The sequence below is a fragment of the Mustela putorius genome, unplaced genomic scaffold (genome assembly GCF_011764305.1).
Source record: "Mustela putorius furo isolate JIRA1106 unplaced genomic scaffold, ASM1176430v1.1 tig00537227_pilon_pilon_pilon, whole genome shotgun sequence".
NCBI lineage: Eukaryota > Metazoa > Chordata > Mammalia > Carnivora > Mustelidae > Mustela > Mustela putorius.
The window spans coordinates 23,692,142-23,707,382 of NW_025422368.1; positions in this window are offsets into that span (position 1 = coordinate 23,692,142).

Sequence of the window (15,241 nt, forward strand, 5' to 3'; positions counted from 1 at the left end):
TTTCAACTTGCAGAAAATTAGCTTATCCTTCAATCACACACATACATACACATACACACATGCACATACACACACGGTTAATGAGTTGCCTTAAAGATATTGGTTTGGAGAGATACCAAGTGAAGAGCTTATTGAGATTTCACAGTGTCCTTAGTACAACATGGACTGCATTTATAACACATTTCTCTCTAATACTTCATCATCTTCCATACACCAAATATGCCCAAGGAGTAAAGGATTTTCATGCTGGTACTGCCTGCTTATTATTGGATGGCTCTCTCATTTTTGTTAAACAGGAGTTCTATAACTTTTAGAATATTTTAATTGCATCTGGTCTTTATTGTTTGATAAAAAATGAGTAAAAAAAAAAATACTAGCACTAATACTTGCAAAAAGCACAAACCCATCAACTTAATACAACCGAGCAATGGGATCTGGAATCTAGAAATAAAGGATGCGCCATAAGAAAATGACAAATTGAAGGGGTACCTGGGTGGCTCAGTGGGTTAAGCTGCTGCCTTCGGCTCAGGTCATGATCTCAGAGTCCTGGGATCAAGCCCCTCATCGGGCTTTCTGCTCAGCAGGGAGCCTGCTTCCTCCCCTCTCTCTCTCTCTCTGCCTGCCTCTTTGCCTGCTTGTGATCTCTCTGTCAAATAAATAAATAAAATCTTTAAAAAAAAAAAAAAAGAAAATGACAAATTGAGTCCTTGGAAGTCAGCCTGTGCCTAAAGACCCATCAAGACTGGAGCACGGGGATGGGGAACCAGAGTAGAGGGCTTCAGGGTATGAAGGGATTTGATTAAGTAAATGATGTGTCTGGCATTCAGAAAAACTCTCGCTACAACCATAGGAGATTGACAGAAAAATATAAGGATTATGAACATTGGAAATTAAGAAAAAGAAAAAAATGAGGCAGTGATTAACTTTAAAAAAAAAAGATTTTAAATTTAGGGGTATCTAGGTTACTCAGTTGGTTAAGTGTCTGCCTTCGGCTCAGGTCATGATTCCAGGGTCCTATGATTGAGTCCCCCATCAAGCTCCCTGCTCATCAGGGAGTCTACCTCTCCCTCTGCCCCTCTCCCCTCATTCATTCATTCTCTCCCTTTTTGTCTCTCTCAATAAACAAAATCTTGGGGCGCCTGGGTGGCTCAGTGGGTTAAGCCGCTGCCTTCGGCTCAGGTCATGATCCCAGGGTCCTGGGATTGAGCCCCGCATCGGGCTCTCTGCTCGGCCGGGAGCCTGCTTCTTTCTCTCTCTCTCTGCCTGCCTCTCTGCCTGCTTCTGATCTCTCTCTGTCAAATAAATAAATAAAATCTTTTTAAAAAAATCTTTTAAAAAATTAAAAAGATGTAAAATTTTAAAAAATTACTTTTCTCAACAGTAAACAAGTACTTTATAATAATGCTGTTGATTTACCCCCAAATCATGACCTAACTCTTATGTGAATGAGGATAGAGAAAGTAGAGTTAGATCTCATTCTCCATAAGAAGTCAATAGATTCCTAAAGTTAGTTAAGATTTAGTTTCTAAATCATATTATTTAGAAACACGTTTTGGGGTGCCTGGGTGGCTCAGTTGGTTAAGTGACCAATTTTTTATATCAACTGAGGTTATGATCTCAGGGTTGTGAGATCTACCTCAGTTCAGAGGTGGGCATGGAACCTGTTTAAGATTCTTTCTCTTCCTCTGCTCCTTCCCTCCTCCCTTTCCTCTCTCCTTCTCTAACAATAGCAACAACAAAATGCCAAAGAAATATCTAAAAAGTGAAGAGTCACCAATTATAACCATTGTTGGGGTTTAATGAACGGTGAAACAACAAGTGTTAGGTTTTCTATTTTTTTTATTAACATATAATGTATTATTTGTTTCAGGGGTACAGGTCTGTGATTCATCAGTCTTAACACAATTCACAGCACTCACCATAGCACATACCCTACCTTATGTTCGTCACCCAGCCACCCCATCCCTCCTACTCCTCTTCCCCTCCAGCAACCCTCAGTTTGTTTCCTGAGATTAAGAGTCTTTTATGGTTTGTCTCCTTCTCTGGTTTCATCTTGTTTCATCTTTCCCTCCCTTCCCTAATGATCCTCTATCTTGTTTCTTAAATTCCTCATATCAGTGAGATCATATGATAATTATCTTTCTCTGATTGATTATTTAGTCTTAGGTTGACTTATTTAGACTTGGCATAATACCCTCTAGTTCCATCCATGTTATTGCAAATTGGAAGATTTCGGGGGTTTTGATGGCTGCATAATATTCCATAATACACATGCACACACACACACATGCATGCATGCATATATACATATATATACACACCACATCTATGTATATGTGTATATATATGTATGTGTATATATATACGTATGTGTGTATGTATGTGTGTGTATATATATATATACACATACACACTATATATATACACATACACACTATATATATATATACACACACACACATACATATATACATACACACCACATCAAGAAGATGTGGTATATCCATTCATCTGTTAATGGACATCTAGGCTCTTTCCATAGTTCGGCTATTATAGACATTGCTGCTATAAACATTGGGGTTCACATGCCCCTTCAGATCACTACATTTGTATCTTTGGGGTAAATACCCAGTAGTGTGGTAATAGGGTAGCTCTATTTTCAACTTTTTGAGGAACCTCCATGCTATTTTCCAGAGTGGCCGCACCAACTTGCATTCCCACCAACAGTGTAGGAGAGTTCCCCTTATTCTGCATCCTCATCAACACCTGTCGTTTCCTGATTTGTTAATTTTAGCCATTCTGACTGGTGTGAGGTGGTATCTCACTGTGGTTTTGATTTGTATTTCCTTGATGCCGAGTGATGTTGAGCACTTTTGCATGTGTTTCTTGGTCATTTGTATGTCTTCTTTGGAGAAATGTCTGTTCGTGTCTCCTGCCCATTTCTTTCTTTTTTTTTTTTTTTTCTGCCCATTTCTTGATTGGATTATTTGTTCTTTGGGTGTCGAGTCTGATAAGCTCTTTATAGATTTTGGGTACAAGCCCTTTATCTGATATATCATTTGCAAATATTTTCTCCCATTTTGTCTGTTGTCTTTTGGTTTTGTTGACTGTTTCTTTTGCTGTGCGAAAGCTTTTATTTAATGAAGTCCCAATAGTTCATTTTTGCCCTTGCTTTCCTTGCCTTTGGTGATGTTTCTAGGAAGGAAGTGTTGGTTTTTATTACATGCCTTTTTTCACTATTTGATTGTCTTAACTATACATGTATTATTTCAATAAACAATTAATGAATTAATTAAACAATATGTATTTTTTTAAACAATATGTATTTTTTTTTAAATATTTTATTTATTTATTTGTCAGAGGTAGAGGGGGAGAGAGCGAGTGAGCACAGGCAGACAGAGAGGCAGGCAGAGGCAGAGGGAGAAGCAGGCTCCCTGCTGAGCAAGGAGCCCGATATGGGACTCGATCCCAGGGCGCTGGGATCATGACCTGAGCCGAAGGCAGCTGCCTAACCACCTGAGCCACCCAGGCGTCCCTAAACAATATGTATTTTTAAGTAGGAGGATTACCCATATCATTTCTTTTATGCCTTTCATCTATTGTTTAAGAGGAAGTTTAACTCTCATAGTTTCTCACCTTTGATATGTAAAATGATATGTAAAATGCATGATATTGACAAATATCTTCATTGACCTTCTAAAGATATTTTAACCAGTGGGAGTCAGATAGTGGATATTTCAAGACCTCCCTGTGGGGAGATGTGTCATAGAGCAGCCATCCTATTGACAGCTAATTGTTATCTCTGCTTCTGCCTGAGGGCTTTTATCCTTCTGCTCTGACCCTGGCCCTTTGGTTTGGATAGTTCTGTTAGCTCCAAAGTCAGATGTTTCAGTTCTAGGTACTTTGGCTTGATTCTATGAAAGTCTATACCCTTCTTTGTTTCAGTCTAAGCCAAGTTTACATTCTCATCTTTCTGGAAACCTCTTCTCTTTTCCAAATTTTCTTTCAAACTCTACTTTTTCTTTCTTAGCACACTTTATTAATTCACCCAACAAGCATTTACTGAGCCACTATTCTGGGTCAAATCCTATGCTACAACCTGGACACATGGAAGAAGACTATATGGTTTCATCTAGCAGAGGAGATAAAGTTTCTTAAGTTACAATTTGGATTTATTTTAGGAGATTAGGATATCACTAACCCTCTTCTCTCTAGGAACATACATGAAAAGATCACTAGGCCAATGAAAAGGATATGAACCACTCTCTTAATCTAGGCAGTAGCCACAAATCCCCTAAAATGCAAGGCTGAGATAGACTGTAGTGTTAGAGACCGCATTTTGAATCTGGCTGAACTGGGGGTCCCTATTTTGCACACTGATTAATAGACCTCTGTACCTGTCTATTCAGGCACGCTATTGTGAGGACATAGGCAGATTTTCAGAATAGACCTGAGTTCACTAATCCACACAGCAGACAAAAGGCAAGGACCACAAGCCCCTTTTTAACACATGGGCTCCAGGCCCCGCCCACATGTACTTGTCACTCCCATAGGAAGTAGAGTCTGTTGGGCCTGGGCTCAGAAGTGAATGAGAGGACAAGACAGTCATGAGCCCTGAGGTTTAGCTTTCAACATAGGTCTAGCCTGCCAGTGAAAGTGGTTCAATGATTGTGCCCGACTCTGACCAATCACTCCCCTCATTCCCATGAGAAGGAACCAAGAAAGGGTGAATCAAGAGAGGACGGAAATGTACTAGTGGTTCCCTTTTCTTGGGATTAAGACAGACAGGCAAGGAAAGGATAAATGAAAGTCCCTGCTTCTTTAACAGTTTTCCTTACTCATGTAGCTTCTTGCTTCTTTTCTTAAAAATGATTAGAAGTGCAAAAATAGAGAAGCAGCTCAGTGTTCAACTAGATCATAACTGAACACATTTCCTGTATTAGTTAACATGCAAAAATACTAATAAACATATTTGTGAAACATATATATGGCCATACATAAAATTGTATGGGAGAATTGACTTCAGAATATTTGAGGGCCCAGTGTTCTGGGCCACATAATCACATCCCATGGTATCATTGGATTGTTGCAAGGACTAAATGAGTTAAGATGTATAAAGTATGTAGAATAGTGCCTGGCATGCAGAGAACATTACTTGTTGTTTTTACTACTATTATTACTAATTTATATTTGCGTAGCATCTTATAGTAATTATCTCATTTGATTCTCACAACTTCCTGTCAGGGAATAAGACAAGTCATATCACTGCCTTTACAGACGAAGTTTTTCAGTATACTAGGTCTACAATTCAGATTTTCTGATTCCTAGTTCAAAACTCCATACATAGGTAGCTACCTGGTTTTCTTTATTCAGAAATTTAAAGGTTGGGTTTCTTGCTTTCTCACTGAGAACTCCCAGACGATGACAAGGTAGAAATCTGAAATGCTACTACTCTACTAGGATAAGAATTGGACTGGATTGCATTATATGTAGTGTTTGGCTTTCCAGTGTCCTGGGCACATCAATATGTGTTTAAGACAACTGAGAAACACCTGCTTTCTGTCTTGCACAAAAAAATATTTCATATGTTGACTGTTTTATTCCTCTATAAGTCCAGTTATTATAGAAAAAGAGAGAGGGGTTAACTAGATGTCATTGCCAATCCCCTTCCAGAAGGAGGTTGATTTAGTCCATTTGGCCAGACAGGTGAATATCATCATCCCCCTTTTTTCCTTAAACACATATTATAGCTTTATATAGATTAATTATATATAATATATGTAATGCATATATAAAATATATACATATGTATGTATATATACACGCACATGTAAATAAATAATGAGATACATGCTATGCACATTGCTCTGTAACCTGCTGGTTTTGTTCAACAACATGATTAATACCAAGAACGTTTTCCTACACGTTAGTTAGATTTGCATTCCACTGTAAAACCTGACATATCAAAGCTTAAACAACTAAGAGGGTTATTTGTTGCACAAAATAAGAAACCTAGAGTTATATAGTTCAAGGCAGGTATGAGCTCTTCACAATGCTTTCCAGGCTCTTTCCAGGTTTGTTTGTTTTAAGATTTTATATATTTATTTGACAGACAGAGATCATAAATAGGCAGAGAGGCAGGCAGAGAGAAAGAGAGGGAGGCAGGCTCCCCGCTTAGCAAAGAGCCCAATGCAGGGCTTGATCCCAGGACACTGGGATCATGACCTGAGCCGAAGGCAGAGGTTTTAACCCATTGAGGCACCCAGGCACCCCAGATGATGCAAAATCTCATTCAAAAAAGAAATTCTCCAGGGAAAACTGAAATAAGGGGAGTAGGCAATTTAGGAGTTAGAGATTTGTTCATTTGGGATTTTTATTGCTCTCTGCTTCGCTGAAGTAGTTTCCTCTAATCTGAATATTTTTAATGCTACCAAGAAAAATTTCTTGTCCCTTGCAGCAAGAAATATGTTCTCCATTCTTTTTTTTTTTTTTTAAGATTTTATTTATTTGACAGAGAGAGATCACAAGGAGGCAGAGACAGAGAGAGAGAGGGAGGAGCAGGTTTCCCACTGAGCAGAGAGCCTGATGCGGGACTTGATCCCCACACCCTGAGATCATAACCTGAGCTGAAGGTAGAGGCTTAACCCACTGAGCCACCCTGGCGCCCCTGTTTCCCATTCTTGATACACTGAAGAGTAATTATGAAGCTCAGACTCTCTGTGCAGGTATCTGGGCCCCATGCTTAGGCATGAATCTAGCTGTTTGATTAATTCGGAGGGACTTAGCTGTGTGCAAATACACAAAGCCTCAAAACAAGGAAATGTGACATAATAGAGAACACTTTCGGGTCTTAGCTAATCTTCAAAAACTTCTGAATAATTTATTTTCCTAAGTAGTTTCCTAAGTCTAACCAAAGTTTGCTATTTACCAGTAGTTAGGATTTCCATTTCAGTGCCTTCTTTCACAGAGAGATTTAGTATGATTAATTTAAAATTGACAGTGAGTAATTAAAAGGTTTTCAATGTTTTTATTTTAAAAATATATTATTTACTATAGAAAATAGAGAGAAGTACCAGAATGACTAAAATTACTCCTAATTATAGCAAAGAGAAGTAAGGAGCATTATATATTCTTTCAATCTTTCATAATATTTATACATTATGTTTTGTATAGACAAAATGTATGTATGTATAAAAATGCGTATAAATTGGGACCATGCTCTGCATGCTGTTATGCTTAATGTGTCATGGCCGTTTTTTCATGTCATTAAGTTTTCTTCTTCAACATACTTTTCAAAGGCTGCATGGTGCTCTATTGAACACATGTAACATTTTTTTTGGCCGATCTGTTATTATTGAATATTTCAATTCTTTCTGATTTTACAGTATTATAAATAATTTTCTGATGAATAAACTTGTAACTCTTTCACACCCTTGATTATTTCCTAAGGGTAAGTTCATAGAACATTGAACAAAGATATCTCTTGTTTCTGCCTGCCTAGAATTCCTCCCCCTCTCCCCTACCTCCTCTTTCTTCTTCTTATGAAGAACTGAGCTCTTATTTCACTTATCCACTTCCCTTCAGGAATTTCTTCTCCCCTCGTCTGGTGGAACTTTTTGTCACATGGTTTGGATTAATCACAGTGTCCTATTTCCTATTACCCCCCCCACACACACACACAGTGACTGGGTCAAGAGTGGGCATATGATCTAAGCAGAGCCAGTAAGAGGGAATTATTCGAAGTCTGATAATGATACTGGGATAAAAACATCTCTTTTCTTCTGAAATTATGGGCACCTAGGACAATTTAAGATTGGAACTGATATGGGCCATCTTAGCCATAATGATACCAACAAAGGAAAAAGCAGAGCTGAGAGATGGAGAGAGAAGGGAGATTTTTGATGACATCATTTGAGTTTCTGGTTCCCCTAGACTTATCCAAATACTTGACCTAATACATTCCCTTTTTACTTAAAATAATTTGAGCTGGCTTTCTGATTTTAGGCAACTTGACTGGTGTAGACATTCTTTTTTTTTTTTTTTAATGATTTTTGTTTATTTATTTGACAGACAGAGATCACAAGCAGGCAGAGAGAGAGAGGAGGGGAAGCAGGCTCCCCACTGAGCAGAGAGCCTGATGCTGGGCTCGATCACAGGACCCTGGGATCATGACCTGAGCTGAAGGCAGAGGTTTTAACCCACTGAGCCACCCAGGTATCCCTGGTGTAGATATTCTTAAGGTTTTGATACATAGTTCCAAATTACTTACCAGAGCAACATTGCCCAATATACTTGTGGAATATGGAATTTTATTTTTGTTTTAATTTTTTACTTTTTAAAATATTCTATTATGTAATCTCTACACCCAGCATGGTGCTCAAACCCATAACCCTGAGATGAAGAGCTTCATGCTCCACTGACTGAGCCAGCCAGTTGCTCCTGAAATATGGAATTTTAAATAGAAGTTGATATTGTTCCAATTGGTCAGTGTAGAATTACAGTATGAATCAAACTTACCTCTTCTTTCCATGTGCCCATCCCTTCCTGACTAAAAAGCAAAAAACAAAACAAAAAAAACCACCCCAGCCAAATTGTCACACTCAAGTGTAAGTAAAGGTGGGAATGTGAGGAATATAGACCAAGGTGGGGTTATATTATGGCCTTACATCAGGCTGAGTGAAAGCTCTTGCTGTTAGGGAGGGTGGGGGTAAAAAGATTTATGTATTCCTTAGCCAATTATGTAGTGAGTCTCTAACACCTTTATTTTCCTCCCACCTTTAGAAGTAAAAGTTAAGAGAGGTCTTAAGAAGAGGCAGTTCAAGAAAGGAGTTAAATTATTCAGGAGTAAGTTGTCAACTTCAAGTTAGTGAGCCAACGAAGAGTATCATAGAAAGAAACTATGTGATTGAACTAGATGGGACCAATGTTTTGGAGACAATTAAAGAGGCAGGCCAGTGGACAGCTATGGAAGGAGGTGGATGGGGGAAGGGGGCTTTAAAAGGATTCTAAAATAACACTGGTAAAAACAAATCAACTCCAACATTTCCCTGGAATGAATTAGAAAGCAGTGACTAACTCTGGTTTTTCTATCTATTGCTTATGTACTAAGGAAATGAAAATTGGTTCCAGTCTCACTGAGGTAGGCACTGCCCTCAAAAGGAAATGAAACAACACTCTATTAGAAGCAGTCCACCTAATCTGGATACGTTTGAGATGCACGTGTTTACTAGTGGTCAGCTGAAATTTCCTGAATCTATTTGTATGTGCCCTAGTGCTGTTTCTTGAGAAACAACAAATGGTTTGTTTTACTCACCCATTCATATACCCCCCAAATCCTTTCTGGTTCATAAAATTACAAGTGAACAAAACTGAAGAAAAGAAGAAAACTTCAGAAAAATGGGAACTTATTGTTAAATGCTTTTAGAGCATTTCCTATAGGTCAGTAGTGGAAGTGAGTTAGCAAGCAAACATTTTAAAATATGCTTTTAATTGATTAAAAAATTAGTTTATCCATATCCTTACCAAATCAATGTTGAACGCACATTTGTAGAATATTTGCTTGTAGTGGGTACTTGACTTGACCCGGCAGTTCTGGGATTTGGGGTGAGGGATAGGATACAGCACCAAAAGTATCTTTTATTTTATTTTTTTAAGTTCCTTGATTGCCCCATTGAGAAGATATCTTTCTGGAAATCAGCTGGGCAGCCATTGTTGCAAAAGGACAAACTCAAAGACTGGCCAGTTACATATTTTAAATTTTATACCAGGTCTGAGAATGAGAAGTCATCTCTAGCCATCCATGGTTATTTGGGTAAAGAAAACACTTGGGGGAAACAGTAGCCAAAAATCAGCCAAAAGATCTGTAAAATTGGTGAAGTGGTTATTACTTACCCACTATCTCATTCCTTCATCATCATTCCAAGTGCTTTGACCTAAACACAAATGAGCTGATTCCAGCTCTGCTCAGTTCAGTATGGGGAGTCAGAGGCGAAACTGTCTGCCTACCAACTCCTCTCAACTCTGCTGTTCCAATGGAATAACTGAAATAAAACACAGGCAGAACAAAACTTAAAAAAAGTATAAGTTGTCTATAGAAAATCTGAAGGAATAGATGAAAGAAACCTCTGGAACTAAAAAGCTACTAGAGCAAGGCTGCAGGATACATGGTTGATACACAAAAGCCAGCTGCGTTCCTATATACCAGCAACAAACAAGTAAAATTTGAAATAAGATGCATAATGTTATTTCCATTGGCACCCGCAGAAAGAACTACATAGCTATAACCCGACAAAATATATACAAGATCTATATGAACAAAAATTTTAAGATTCTGATGAAATAAATCAAAGAAGAACTAAATAAATGGAAAGATATTCCATGTTCATGGATAGAAAGACACAGTATTGTCAAGATGTCACTTCTTCCCAACTTGATCTAGAGATTCAATGGAATCTCAGTAGAAACCCAATGAGTTACCCTGACAAAGATGCAAAGGCAATACAATGAAGAAAAGATACTTTTTTAGCAAATGGTGCTGAAACAACTAGACATCTGCATATAGAAAAAAATAATCTAGACACAGACCTTAATTACATCCTTCACAAAAATTAACTCAAAATGTATCATAGACTCAATTATAAAATGCAAAACAATTAAACTTCTAGAAGATAACATGGGAGGAAATCTAGATGACCTGGGGTGTGATAATGATTTTTTAAATAAAATACCAAAATCATGATCTGTGAAAGAAATAATTGAAAAACAAGACTTCATTAAAGTTAAAAACTTCTGCTCTGTGAAAAACACTGTCAAGAGGATGAGAGAACACATGGTGGGAGAAAATATTTGCAAAAGATATATCCAATAAAGAACTGTTATCCAGGATGCCTGGGTGCCTCAGTCATTAAGCAACTGCCTTTGGCTCGGGTCACGACCCCAGGGTCCTGGAATGGTGCCCTGTGTCGGGTTCTCTGCTCAGCAGAAAACCTGCTTTCCCTCTCCCACTCCCCCTGTTTGTGCTCCTGCTCTCACTGTCACTCTCTATACTTTAGATGCAAATCCGGATGGTGACTATTTAAGCCAGCATGGTTTTCTCCTGCATCACATTTCTCTCAAAGTGAAACCTAAAAGCCAGGAAGGGCTTACTGGAAATGTCACATTTCGGAGTTCATCAACTCCCAAAGCAGACTGCCTATGGACCAGAAATTCTCATCTTGCAAAGGGGCAGGTCCTAACTTGTACAGACGTTCTTTCCACTCAAACGCAGACACTGTTTTTTGTGGAAATAGGAGAGTTGAGCCAGCCAGAGGCCCCAGTCCGAGAGGATTGAAAGGTCTCCCAAGGCAACCACTCCCAAAGGCGGGTGGAGTTTCTGTGAGCTGTTTCCTGCCTGAACAAACAGCCCATCCCAAGCCTTCAAGGCTGACCTGGTTCAGGGACCACCCTTTGGGATCAAGCTCACTGTAGGGGCCACTGAGCCTTGGGCAAAAATAAATGTGAAGAAAGAGGTCCTTGGGGTTTGGCTCCATGGCACCCCCAGAAATAACATGACTTTTTCCATCTGCTAGTAAATAGCTTGAGCCTGTGGCAAACCTGGCACTCATTCCCTGGTCTGTCCTGTTTAAACGTGTCAATGTGACACAGACAGGACTGGCCACGGGGAAACAGGAGCCAAGACTCTCTTGGTTGAAGTCTGGTTCTTGGCCAGCTTGGGAGGTTATTTGTCTTGGAGTTCTAGTTAGTTCCTTCTTGAACTATCCTCCCCCATCCCTTTTTGAAGCTGTCTACTCAACTCTCCTCCCCCATCCCTTTTTGAAGCTGTCTACTCTCTTGGAGCACGAGCCCCTCTCCCTATGTCAGTCAACCACCCCGCTGCCTGTGTACTCAGGCAAGGATCAAGGTTGGAAAGGACTTGATTAATTCAAACGACTTTGGAGCAAATGAGAATTTAAGATGTCATCCTTCTCAAGAGAACTTTTACTTCACAGGGGCTCTAAAAGATTGTGAAGCCTTCAACAGAATCTGTAATAATGGAATTTCACACCAGAGAGATTTGGGTAGAGCACTTTTCTCTTGCTCTCTCATCATACCATACTTTACAATTCAAAGAAACAATTTAATGCCAACCATGTGCTAAGATGGGACCACTGTTCCATCTACATTACAAATATAAACTCATTTATGCCTTATGGCCATATGAGGTAGATACCTTTTATTATTCCTATTTAATAGGTAAGGAAAATGAAGAACACAGAGGTTAAATCACTTTCCCAATGTCACCTTGTTAAATGCCAAGGCTGGGATTCAAATTCAGACAGTCTGGTTCTAGAAGCCATGTTCATAACGATGGTGCTCTTCTACTTACTCTGTTTAATGCTAACTCCGATCCCATCCTAAAAGATGAAAGTCAATGAAAATTATTTATATTATTGTGCTGAATTAAATTTTTTGTAGCGGGAAGCTCCATAATGTCCTCAATTTATATTTATTTATTGTACCACCCATTTTCCCTAGAGTTGCAAATTACCTTCTATTTTTACTTTCATTCTTTGCCATGATCCTTAATATTTTTCATTTCAATTACACATTCTAGCCTATGAAATCCTTCTTTCCCTGTATTCCTCTGTGGGGCTGTGCACTTCATTCTCCCGCTCAAAGCCCTGCAATGATTTTATCATCATAGCTGACACTGCAGAAAGGTCTTGTGATCTGGGCCTGTTAATTTCTCTGACATCACCTCCTATGACTCCCAATATCCCAGCCTCAGGGGCCTCCTTCCCACTCTTCCAACACTCAAAGCTCGTGTCTACCCCTAGGCCCTTGCACTTGCTCCTTCTTCTCCCTGAAATACTCTTCCCCCAGAGTTGCATATGGGGGAAATGCATTCCTCATTTCATTCAAGCCTCACCTCAAGTGTCACTCCTCAGAGAAGATTTCCTTGTCCACCCTATCTGAGCGGGCACACCTCTCCTTCCCCTGCTTTGTTTTCCTTCATAGCATTTGTCACTTCGTACATTTAGATGACATACACATTTGCTTACTTCTTTCCTACCTCCTTCTTTGGAATGTTAGTAGTATGATGACTTGTTTGTCCACTGCTGAATCTCCATCCCCTAGGAGAGGGCCTAGCATGTAGTAGGAACACAGTAAATACTTGCAGGCTATATGAAGGAGTTTCTCTCTTAAACCTGCTGAATAGATACCATCTGAGTACTTCCCTTCATTGTTCTCCTTACTTAAGGATTTCTATTTCCATTTTGCTGGAGACCATACTCAAGTAGCTTGCTAAGAAAGGATGCATTTTTTTAAAGTAAATTTTTAAAAAATATTTATTTATTTAAGAGAGATAGAGTGCAAGTGCACAGGGGGAGGGCAGAAGGAGAGGGAGACAAGCAGACTCCTCACTACGCAGGAAGCATGATTCAGGATTCGATTCCACGACCCTGAGATCATGACCTGAACAGAACCCAAGAGTCTGACACCCAACCAACTGAGCCACCCACGTGCCCCAAATTTCCAAGTTCCTATGTACTTGTAAATGTCTGTATTCTGCCTTCAACCTAATCAATATGCTGGATGTAGAGTTCTAGGTTGAAACTCATTTTTTTTAGAATTTTGACAGCACTACCATTGATAAGTCTTGAGGCATGCCTGCCTTTTATCTCTTTCATGATAATGTGTGTGTGCATGCACACACATGTGTGTATGTGTGTAAACTTTTTCTAGAAGCTGTTAGTTAGGATTTTATCTTTATATATTTCTGTGACATGTCTGGGTTCTTTCTTTCAGTTTTGGTTTTCCCCCCCACTTATGCTGTTCTGCAATCAATGGTCGCGTGCAATACAAAGACAGTTTGTTTCTCCATTTAGCTTTTCTATTCTGTTGCTGATTCTTTTTTTTTCTTTTTTTTCTGAAATGCTTTTTAACCAGTTTGGGTTTTCTGGAATGATCCCTCATTTCTTAACTTTCTTTCCTCTCTTTTATCTTAATGTCTTTTTATCTATGTTCTGTCAAATCTCCTTACTTTATCTTCCAAGATAAAATTAAATTTCTTTTTAATACTTTGTTTTGGCAACTGTATTTCAAATTCCAAGAATGAGGTTTGTTCTCTGACTTTTCCTTTCCCATACCATCTTATTCTTGTTTTAGGAATACAGTATCACCTCAATTTCTCCAGGGATTTTATTTCCATTTTTAAAAAGTTCTGTCCTATTGGGGAGGGTATGTGCTATGGTAGTTGCTGTGAAGTGTGTAAGCCTGATGATTCACAGACCTGTACCCCTGGGGCAAATAATACATTATATGTTAGTTTTTTTTAAAAAGACTATAATAATAAAAGTATTCTCCTAAAAGAAGAAGAAGAAGAAGAAGCAGAAGAAGCAGCAGAAGTAGTAGTAGTAGTAGTAGTAGTAGTAGTAGTAGTAGTAGTAGTTTTGTCCTATTCCCTGCATTAGTTGTTTTGGTTTAGGACCATTTTTTCTATTTATCTCTCCTGATCTTTCTCTTTAACATTGTAGGCTTCATGGAATAGCAGGCTGCCTATTTATATGTAAGAATGAAATGATAGAAAGTTTAACTGTGTATCTGAGTGGGATTTGTGGACTGGCTGACTTCACTTCAGGAGCCAGCCATTACACTATTGGGCCTCCAAACTTCTGAATGCAATGGGAAACACTGGAAGTCCAGACCCACAGTGGCTGTTCTTGTTCTCCTTTTAGGAAAGAACTCTCTATTCTGTGGCAGATGATAAGACTGCCAGATTTAGCAAAAACAGAAACCAGGGTACCCAGTTAAATTTGGATTTCAGACAGATGATGAATTGTTTTCTAGTATAAGTATGTCCTATGCAATCCTTGGGGGCACAATTATACTAAAAATGATTCATTGTTATCTGAAATTCAAATTAAACAGACCTCCTGTATTGTACCTGCAATCCTACTACAGGGCTGATATGGATGGGAAGTCAATGCCTGGCTACCCTACACTCTGCCTAATGCATGGGAGATGAGAGTAAGGAGAGATTGATGGTTCAATTTACGGGCCTTCAAAATAATTGTGGATTTCCATCTTCTTAGGACCATGGCAAGAGAATGATGAATTCTGACCAGCTGGTCTACTCTCTCTCAGGCCACAGCCCCTCTGCATGTGTCCCAGTCTTGCAACTTAGCTTTATCTTCTGTTGCTGTACTTTTTAACTTGAATATACTATAATTATATTAGAAGCAACCATTGTGGTCAGCCA